This window comes from Acomys russatus, chromosome 29 (genome assembly GCF_903995435.1).
Source record: "Acomys russatus chromosome 29, mAcoRus1.1, whole genome shotgun sequence".
Classification (NCBI taxonomy): Eukaryota; Metazoa; Chordata; class Mammalia; order Rodentia; family Muridae; genus Acomys; species Acomys russatus.
The window spans coordinates 4,192,915-4,204,615 of NC_067165.1; positions in this window are offsets into that span (position 1 = coordinate 4,192,915).

An 11,701-nucleotide genomic window follows, 5' to 3' on the forward strand; every position below is an offset into this window, starting at 1 on the left:
GCATTTTACACACATACAGACACACACACACACACACACACACACACAAACACACACACACACACAGAGTGCTTTTATTTTCTGAGGATTGGACTTAGATCCTCATGCTCTGCAGAGCAAGCATTTAATAACTGCACCATCTCCCCAGGCCAAGATAGCCTTTTTCTAGGAATACTAAGATGGGGGGGGGGGGGGGATGAGGCAGCAACAGCAAGCACTGTGGTACATATCACAGTCATAGCGTCTCATTTGACCTTCGCACAACCTAATGAGCTCTGCATTTTGCAGACCAGAAATGCTGTAGTTTTAAGATGGGAAGTGACTTTGCCAGGGTTCTGCAGCCTTTAAGTCCTAGAATCTGTTGTTCACATTGTTTGTTTTTTATGATCGATCACAGCGAGGGACCCAGGTATCAGGACTTCAGAAGTGTAATGTTCCAGCTGGGAAGTAAGGTGCGTAGATTTCTCCAATCAGGACAAGTCTCCCATATCCTCCCAGTGGCGTCAGTTGACATGGAAGTGTTTAGAGTTTACCTAGGGGCAAGCTCATTAGAACCTATGAGAATTACAAAGCAAATGAAGTGAATTGGAGGTAGGTAGGATAAAGTAAGATAGAGAATGTTAAAACTACCAAAATGTAAGCTATAAACGTGGGTTTGCTCTAACTATAGAACACACGAGCATCTCAGTGGTAGTACAGTAAATACGTCACAGAACCATCCAGGCTCACTCTACAGCAAGCAGTCTATGGCTCTTCCAATATCTAGAATATATACTCTCAACCATGGATTTATCAAACTTTACTTACTGATGCTTCTCAACTGACACTTAGTCTTTTCTATAGAATTGTTTAACTTGGGACTTAAGAAGGATAATTAAAATAATTCTTAAATAACCAAAGTGAATGCTAATGAATTCTTTGAATCGTGTATCATTCAATAAACCTGGATGTCTCTCTCTTCCTAAACCACACTACCTCTTTCTCATATGAGATAATAAACTTCCTTCCCATGAAGGTCAGTTCCTGGTCTTCCCGCACACACAGTTAACGATTATGAGTGATGTACCGAAGCATATGGAGGCTCTCTTCCCGTGAGGATGCAGACTCTTTGTGTAGAATGTTAGTTTGTGTGATCCTAATCTCTTCTAAATACAATAAGATATTGTTGGAGTTTAGTTGATCAGGAATAATTAATAATGCTGTCTACCCTTTCAAATATAACAGAGATATAATGTAGTACTTGTTGCCTCATTTAAATAATGACTTAATAATGAAATAATGTTGGGAAGCAGCCGTTCAAACACACTGTTCTACACATGAATCAAAACATCATATTATGTAAATATGAACAAGTACTATAGACAATAAAAATGACGATCTTTCTGTCTTGAAAAATAGTGAGATAAACTTGGTTAAAGGGTCAGATGCCAACATAATCTCTCACATAAGCTTGAGATCATCACTTTCTCGTTTTCTGTTCCTGAATACATTCTCAGACAGTGCTGGCTGTGATGGCGTGGGAGGGGATCTGTGCCAACCCTGAAGGTATAACCTTGGCTTCAACCTCACTTACGTTGCATCGTAAACAGCCGTATGTTGGAATGAGACAGTGCCTCGTGTGCAATTCTCTTCCTCTTTCAACCACTATTAAAATAGTCAATGGAATTTCAAATGGGTAGAAATGTGTCTTGAAGCCAAAAGAAAGAAGGATGCCATTCATAGTCCAGATATCTCAAAGAATTCTGGGAACTAGGAGTAAAGCCCGTGCTTGCCCAACCTCAGGGCAGTAGGTGAGAGATTCTGACAACATCCCTGCAAGGGGCCCCCAGAGATGAAAACTATGGGTGTTCAGAAGACCCTCAGAGCAGGATCAGCCTACTTGCTATCCTTTTTGAGGCTTTGACTTTACAGTAGAGATCGGCAGGCTTTATGGAGAGAGGACCAGCGAGTTAATATTCTCAGTTCGGCTGAACATGTGGTGTCACGTGACCACTTACCTCGGACATCGCAGCATGAAAGCACTTAGTGACGTCTTAATGAATAAGCATGGCTGCGCTCCAGTGAAACTTTATGGACACTGAGGTTTGAATTTTATGTAATTGTCATGTATCATAAAATATTATTCCTTTTATTCTTTTCCCAACCATTAAAATGTTTTCTTAGCCCACTGGCCTTACAAAATTGGGTGGCAGACAAAGCTTGGATGACCTGTGGTAGCTTGCTAACCATTAACATCAGAAGAGAGCTCTGGTTGGGGTCCTAGAACATATGGACAAGCTCAGAAGCACCGAGAAGGCACGGCAAGCATGAGCACCAGGAACGGGGCCAGTGGAAGATGTATGATTTGCCTGCTGTGAAAACAGCCCAACAGAGTGCTGGGAAAAGCCAATTGTGCAATTACTCAGCAGACACACACTGGCCCTCTCACACACACATACACAGCATTCATAGACACATGCACACATATACCCAGATGTCTCAAGTAATGCTTAAGAAGCAGTCTCTTCAGTAGAAAAATAGTCAAGATAAGCATACAAAGTGTGCATACAAACTAGCAAAAATAAATACACAAAAGAAAAAGAAATACCCATTCTCTCTCTCTCTCTCTCTCTCTCTCTCTCTCTCTCTCTCTCTCTCTCTCTCTCTCTCCTCATCTCCTCTCTCTCTCTCTCTCTCTCTCTCTCTCTCTCTCTCTCTCTCTCTCTCTCTCTCTCTCTCTCTCTCACACACACACACACACACACACACACGTATATAACACAGCCTCAACATTCTTATAAATAGGGCACATTAAAACAAACTAGTGTCACTTTTTAATATATAAAATTGGTAAAAGCTCAGGCCAGCAATATCTAAAAAGGCTAAGAGAGACATGGTCACTCTCATTCTGTTAGCAATAATATATAGTAAAATAACCCTCCAGCAAGCCGTTCTACCAAGAGGCATTTACCCTGATGAAGCAAACAATGCTACAACACAAAGATTTATGTATAGGGAAATGGATGATTTTGATATTCCTTATTGCGGAAAACCATTTGGATCACTTCTGTTCGCCAGAGGAGGATTTGGTTAAGTATGGAACATCCATATGCAGAACTCTGTATGTCTAATAAAATGTTTATAGAGTTTGTTTTGACATGAAAAGCTGCTTATAATTCATCTTAAGTGAAACAGGCAGGTTATAAAGCAATGCCTCCAATGTGAACTCAACACTGAAAAGATTCTGTAGTCTGTGTGTGTAGTGTGTGGTGCATTGAGAGTTGTACATATGTTTGTGGAAATAGGGAACAAAGCTTGCATGGACATGCACTAATGATTTAGAAGTGGTGTTCTCCATGTGTGCGGCCATCTTGTTTATAGGTCCCTGGAGGGATTTTTGTTTTGCATTTTATGAGATGGGATCATTGGATATGAATTCTTCTGACTTGTGTTCAGATGTTTTCAAGGTCAGTCAGTGTTGTGGGGTTGTGGTCCTCCCCTGTGGGAATATACCGCACACTGTTAAACCAGCACTGTGTGTGTCTCCTTATGCTCACATGCAGAAGTTTTTCTAAGCCATTTCTTTGGGATGTATTAATAAGCTGCAAGGACTAAGCACTTTTAACTTTATTACTTAATGCCAAAATTCATACCCTACCAGTAGTATGCTATGAATGATCCCAGAACTCTGAGGAAACTTCAGCTATGATGCACCTGAGTATCATTTCTTTTCTTTCTAGTGTCTAGAATGTGGATTATTTGTATTAGGCCCTTAGAGTGCATGGTCTATGTATTGTGATGCTTTCACTCATTGCTTTTTGCAATGCAGTTTGTTCTCACTTCTGCTCCACTAATTATCTCCTCCGTTGCATGAAACTTAACTTTTAGACACCGAAGGTTTAATTTTACTAGGTGCATTCTGGATTTTTACGAATTGATTTTAGCATTTTATATTCTTGATAAATTACCCTGCCCTTATTTTTGTTATCGTTCTTTGTTTGTTTGCTTGGTTTGGATTGGTTTGGTTTGTTTGTTTGTTTGTTTGTTTAGAGTTCAGCTACTTCTTATGCTTTAAAAAAGATTTAAAATTACCTTATACAGACATAGCACATTTCCAACACACAAAGCTTCTGTAGCTTTCTACTTTGATGCTAACTTCCTAGGCCTTTGTTTCCGGTTTTCTCCTTTTCCCTCTGAGCACGTTTCCCTCAGAGATTCATCTGTGGGAGACTCAGTGGCACAGGGTGAGTCTTCAGAGAGATTTGAATGGATACTACAGCTTACTGTAACTTGGAACCACTTTAGATTATCTTTATGATATGTCTTATACCACAGAGTAGCAATAGTGTAGACTTAAAAGATCTGAAGATCAACGAGTGTTAACGCCGCCCAGAAAGGCTTTCTTCATTGGTCCTCTGGCTTACAGATCAAATCAGCAAAGTGAAACTTCTTTTTCCTTCTCTCAGAAGTTCATTTATTCTTTGCCTGTTCTCTCCTCAACGAAGTAATTTTCTGAGGGTCCAGCATTAGATGTGGACTTTCTGTTGGATTTCTACACTTATCGATATTCTATATTACTCAGCTTATATTGCCTTGAAAAAAAACTGTCACGGTTATATTACTTTTCCTGGGTGAGATACTTTTCCTTCAGATAGAGAAAGCAAATACAGACCAATAAAACAATTTCACACACAACCATTCTGGTAAAACAATCAGCATATTGAGGTGATACACAGGTGTATGGGTGACCCAGGCAGCTGAATCACTGAAAAGTCTGCCTCAGCATGGCTCACGATGCAGGAGATTTCTGGTATTCCCCTTCCCTGCACAACTTGCCAGGGCTCCATCATCAATGATGACTGCTCCCCTCTAACAGAACAACTTGCTAGGATTGCTCTCCTTAACAGTACAACTTTCCAAGGCTACACCATCAACGAGGACCACTCCCTCCTAACACTATAACTTGCCAGGGCTCCATCATCAACGAAGACCACTCCCCCAAACAGGACAACTTGTCAAGGCTCCATCATCAATGAGGACAACATGCCAAGGCTCTATCATTATCAACAAGGACCACTCCCACTAACATCAGAACTTGCCAGGGATACTCCATCAATTAGGACCACTCCCCGCCTAACAGTTGGTTACTGCTTATAGTGATCATGTGGAGAGTTCCTTTGAGTCTCAAATGTTTCCAATGCAGCCTGGTCCTGTGAGTTTTGCCAGGCTCTGTCTTCCCTCTGGGATTGAATGTTTCAATCCAGAGGAAACAGCTACGCAACTACTAGCACCCAACAGCTTAGAATCCTATGTAAGTTCTCACACAACTGACGGCTGAAGGCTGAAATCTGGCTGCCAATATGGTTGACTTCTTTCTGTCTGGCCTTCAAATGGTCTTCTTACTATATTTGAGAGAAGATGAGAAAGGCTTCCTCCTCTAATTTTATTAGATTGGATAATCCCACATATGATCTGTTAGACTCCATTATCATTTGAAATCACTATCTCTTCATATTGTAAAATCATATTGTAGCTTACAAAACTAACATACTTATTTGGAAGGGGAGGGTATAAGTTACTCCCTAGAACACACTAATTGCATTTCTCACTCTAATACATTACATGACAATCACAATAGAAACTTAAGGTCACCGTAACAGTAAAGACCAACGCATCCACAATGAACGGTGGTACTCAGTGCAGATCCCACATCTTCTTCCTTCCCTTCATGCTTTGTCACGTCAAAGCTTTTGATATCCTCTCAGAAACAAGTTACAATTTAGACTATTGGGTTCCTGTAGTTCCTTGTTTTTGGTTTATTATATGTTAAGAAGAATAGAAGTGGGCAGTAAACCGACTCAGCTAAATAGATATAAAGTTTGTTATTTCTGAAAAACAAGTAGTTAAGGGAACCATGAGAAGAACCTCATCTAGCCACAAAAAAATATTACCCAAGAATAAATTTAATCAAGGAGATAAAAGAACATTACAAGAAAAACTATAAAACATTGACAAAAGAAAGCAACGGTAATACAAGTCAGTGGAGAGGTAGCCCATGTTCATGGAGTGTGAGAATTAATACTGTTAAAATAGCATATTATCCAAAGCAATCTACAAATTCAATGTGATCCCTCTCAAAACCATAATGACGTTCTTCTTCACAGAGATAGAAAAGCACTCTTAAAGTTCACATGGAACCACAAAAGGGTCTGAGTAGCCAAAGCAAAACTGAGGAAAAAAAATAAAGCTGGAGTTACAGTACCTGACTACAAACCTAGAACAGCAAAAACAACCTGTCACTGGTGGCAAAACACAGACTAATGGAACAGAAGAGGGAACAAGAAGGAAACACATCTAACAGTATGGCAGTGCCCTCTCATACTTTAGCCAGCTCAGCTTTCAACACGGATGCCAGGATCTTAAACTGTAGACAGAACAGTCTCTTCACCAAATGTTCTTTGAAAACCTGACATCCATATGCAAAACAATGACATCATGGCCGTATATAAAATCATATAGTGTTATCTTTCACCAAATACAAAGTCAACTCAAAATGGATCAAGCCTTAATAATAAGTCCTATAAACTTACCAAATCAAAACAAAGGCGAGCTTCTTTGGCATTAGTCCAGCAGAAGGCTCTGGGTTGGGGCACGTACTAACTGTCTTAAAGAACTAAGCATGAAAGCAAAAATTGACAAGTGACAAATGGGACTATATCACACTAAAAAGTTTAGGTGCTGAAAAAGAAGCAACAGAGTTGAGGGACAAGGTGAAGAATGGGAGATAATTGTTCGACCTATAGATTAAAAACAGTATTAATACTGAAAATTATAGACAACACACAGGGCAGTAAAAATCTGATCAAACTGGGCAAAAAGTCTGAATAGACATTCTCAAAAGAATACAAAAGGCCAAGAAACAAAGGGGGAAATAAATCTAATTGTCAGCAAAGTGCAAAACAAACAACAAAACATTCTTCAGCTGAAATAGAATGACTAGTTTTTAAAAGACAGAAACCAATAAATGTTATTGAGGATGCAGAACGGATAACTCTCATATGGTCTTGATGGGGTTGTATGTTCATTACATAACGTAATATAAAGGTGCCTTAAAAACCAGAGGGCATTCGAGGCTACCCTGGTCTACACAGTGAGTCCAGGAAAGCCAGGCTACACAGAGAAACCTGTCTCAAACCAAACAACCAAACAACCAAACAACCAAACAAAAAACCCAGAGGGTAATTACTATATAATCCAGCAATTCTACCACCAAAGCTCTCCACCCCCATATGTCAAAATAATTTCCATCCATGCTCAAGTTATTATAGCAGCGTTACATATTCTATAATATGATATATGTTATCAGATCGTATGATACCATATCTAGCTAGGATATAGATGGAGCTATGCCCAACGGTGGGTGAACAGATAAAGTGCTGGTACTTAGCTGCTTTACTCCTTTGTTTAGGCCAAGGCCCCAGTCCATGGAATGGTGCCGCACACACTCAAGTTGAGTCTTCTCCCTCAGTCAAACCTCCCTGTGAGGACCCTCACAAACTTTTCTATATTCATTTCTGATACATTTTCCTTTTTCTTCTCATTTCTAATGTAATTGAATTGCAGGCATGAAATGTTGATAGCAATGTTTGCTGGCTGACATTCTCTGTGAAAAAAGACCTATGGCCTTTGGATTTCCTAGATGTCTCAGTATATTAATTTTGTTTGCACCTTCTCTTTTATTGACTTTGTTCCTTTGATCTATGACACACTGATAGCACATGTTAAAATATCTTACTGAGTTAGTGGATTAATGACTTTCCTCAAGAATTGTTGGCAATTATTTTTATGACTACAAGGGAGTGGGTAGACAGAGGGCAATAATCAAGAGTACTTGCTGTTCTTGCAGAGGACCTGAGTTGGGTTCCCAGCACTCACATGAAGCACAACCATAACTCCAGGGAGTTCACAGGTGCCCTCTTCTGGCCTCTGAGGTTACTGCATGCACACTCACACACGACAAACAAACTTATAAACAAATCTCTCTTCTTAAAAAGTGCTAGAGACTAATGTTGCTAGGTAGATGGCTTCTACGCTTTGTGTGCTCTGTGTGTGAACACTAGCCCAATTTAATGGATCCAGAGTGGCTGGTGAGTTCTTTAGTACCATAACTGAGAAAGGCCTAAGTTTTGATGAGGCTTCATGGACAGAGAAATCATGAGGAGTCAAAACTACAAAGTGTGGATTTTTACCTTAACACAAAAAAAGCTATGGACGCAGCACAAACAACCTTCCAACAGGGAAAGTGAACTCTCTGGGAGTGGTTATGATGTGGTTACCGAGATTCTCAGATGTCTTCAAGCCAAGTCCTAGGCAGACATTAACATGAATGAAGCGTGGGGGGGGGGTTAGAAATCTCCTCTGCTATGGTCTCACTCCACGTTCCTAACAGTGGCCCTAAGCATCAGCATCAGCATCAGTAGTGCTCCTGAGGCCAAGCACTCACAGTATCACTGCCAGGCTCACCACCCATCTGCAGCTCCCTACTGTCCATGTGTGTGGCTTGGCTGGTTCTGGTCTGTCTCTCTTCTGTATTAGCTCAGATAGCTGACAGACGGGTCAAGGCCAGAAAGCAGATGAGATGCTCTATTATGGGGAAGCCCATTTGTGGATAACAGAATTCTTAACTCTAATTCTGTGATGAATTGTTCACTTACTCTTTTAACAAATATTTCTTGATCAATCTGATCAAATTGAGCAAAAATTCTGAACAGACATTCTCAAAAGAAGAACACAAAAGGCCAAGAAGCAAAGGGGAACATATTCAACACCAGTTGAGGGTGTGACGTCCAAGTATAATTCAAGCAGTTCTTCAAGTGGTGAACCCTCAATTGTCAATCAGTTGTCCACATAGGACTGATCGCAGCATGCCTTGCTCTGGTGAGAAGCACGGCTGTGTTTTACAAACAGATAAGAAGAAAATATCTGTATGATCCATGGCCTCACAGATAGAGTCACAAGACTACATGGCAAGCAGTTAATGGATGGGATGAGAAAAAGCCAATAGTCCCATCCATCCTGTACAGCCATTTCTAGAATAGAACAATCAACACTGACAATTGTGAAGCTTAATGGAGCAAAGTTAATGAGACTCCAGAAAACATCCCCCTCATCTTCTTTTAGTACTCTTACAACCACTTTCAGTAAGATGCACTTTTAACCAGATCTGGCACCTGTTGAAAAATTAAGCAATTGTTTCTTTTATTGTTTTTTCATGAAATTTTTTTTTATTATTAAATTATTCTTGTTACATCTCAATGGTTATCCCATCCCTTGGGTCCTCCCATTCTTCCCTCCCTCCCCTTTTCCCCTTATTCCCCTCTCCTATGACTGCTCCTGAGGGGGATTACCTCCCCCTGTATATGCTCATAGGGTATCAAGTCTCTTCTCGGTAACCTGCTGTCCTTCCTCTGAGTGCCACCAGGTCTCCCCCTCCAGGGGACATGGTCAAATGTGAGGTACCAGAGTATGTGATAAAGTCATATCCCACTCTCCACTCAAGTGTGGAGACTGTTCTGACCATTGGCTAGATCTGGGTAGGGGTTCAAAGTTTACTAGCCAAGGACAAGCAATTGTTTCTTATTTCTGCTCAAGAGAGTTTGTCTCACTCCACCTTCCAGATTATTCTGAAATCATGTTGTTTTTTTTTACCACCCCCCCCTTTTCTAACCCATCAATAGGTGGTCATTGTCTGTAGAGTCCCCTCCACCTGTCTTATCTCGTAGTCCACTGGTTGCCATCTCCCACGCCCTCCTCCAAGCCCCCCTTCATGCCTATAGTGGTTTGAAAGAGAATAGCTGCTGTGAGTTCATATATTTGAATCTGTGGTCCAAGTTGATGGAACTGCTCGGGAAGGATTAGGAGGTGTGGCCTTATTAGAAGAAGCTTGTCACTGGAGGCCGGCTTTGAGGTTTCAAAAAGCCCACAGCATTCCTCCTTAGTTCTCTGTGCCTTGACCTTGTGTCTCAAGATTGACTGTTATTTTTAAGGATACAAGCGGACACTAGAGGGATGGCAGTAGTTAATAGCACCTGCGTTCTTACAAAGGGATCCCCGGGTTCCTCTCCAGATTCTTGCTCAACGTTCCTCCTTGGAACTCTGTGTTCTAGATGCTCCCACCCTACTCTAGCCTCTCAAATGTATTGAAGCAGTGTCTGCCTTTTTGTCTGCCTGTCCTCTGCCTAGGCAGGTCTTCTAAGCTTTCATTGACCAGTTGGTCATTCTCTCTGTAGTACCAAGTGTTTATTACCACAAGCTCCATCAAATGGTAAATGCTGGGAGGGATGACACTGAAACTACATCAGTTCCACCTGCCAATATAAATGCAATCTCCAGGGACAGGGGTAGAACCAGGTGCTTTCTGTTGAGTATCTTGATAGGAGAGTGTCAGAATGAATAAATGGATGTATGTGCTTTTATTTTCCATCTCCCATCCAGTCCATCAGGAAATCTATTGGCTCAGTTGCCAAAATAGTCCCAGGACCTGATTACTCCTCTCACCTTCTTCCCAGCTAGCAATCTGGCTCAAGACTCCTACCTGCAAGCCAAGGCCTTATTAAGAACTTCCTGAAAACCCTCATGCTTTGCTTTTTGCTAGTGTCCCAAGTCTGTCTATTCCCTGTGGAAATGATAGACTTATCCCTTATAAATAGGAAACAGATCGCACCCGTCCTCTGGCTTCCATGTCCTGCTGGACCAGTCCCCAGTCCTTTTATAGTTCACAAAGCTATGAACTACACAGTCCCCTATCCAGCCCCTCTTAGGCTCTAATCTCATCTTCCACCTCTGTACCCCTTTGTCTACTCCACTCCAGCCCCCCTGACCTCTCTTCTTTACCCCAGATGCACGAGGCATACATCCAGCATGAGGCCTGAGAGCATCAATTCCAGGTTTCTGGAATGCTTTTCACTCTTCGCCAGCCATGGCGGTAGGCATGAGCGATGCCTCGCCCAGAGCACCTTACCATTGGGCTCTGTTTGGAATATGGTGTCTAACATCATTCCCCGCATCCACTCCTCTTGATCCGCAGCCTTTTCCAGCAGAGTGTGATAATTCACTACGGTTGTTGCTTATGCTCTGCCTCCCTCTGGTAGAATGCAATCTTTGCAAGGACTCAATCCAGTTGCTTCTTGGATACAGCCGAACTCAGCTGATTCGGCCTGGAACGCACTAGATATTTGGTGAACATCATGTGTACGAACCAGTGAGTGTGTGACTAGTATAGAAACTCCTCAAGTGTCCTAACTTCAGCAGCTAATCCTGCTTTCAAATGTAGCACCTTTTTACTTAGTCGGTGCAAATAGATGCATACGAACTGCATTGCATTGGGTCACACTTGAGAAAGGAAAAGGCATGCCAACTAATGATCAGTCTATCTACACTTCCCCTCTGGTGCTTGTTTTAGCAAAAGCCTTCTTGGCACTATAATATAAAAGTAGGGTATCACTGAAGCCTCTGTGGTTTTAGTGACCGCAACCTTCACCCTCCTTCTCAGACTGGGAGGGGCAGTGCGCATGCCTCAGCTAACCCAGGGCTGGGACGGGAGTTTGCAGGAAACTCACAGAGCAGCTTCCCCAAAATAACCTTGCTGTTGTTCCTCATGCCAGGAACCCCAACGCTGGCAGAGCTTTGGTTCCCTCGATTGACTCAGTGTTTTGTTTTTTTG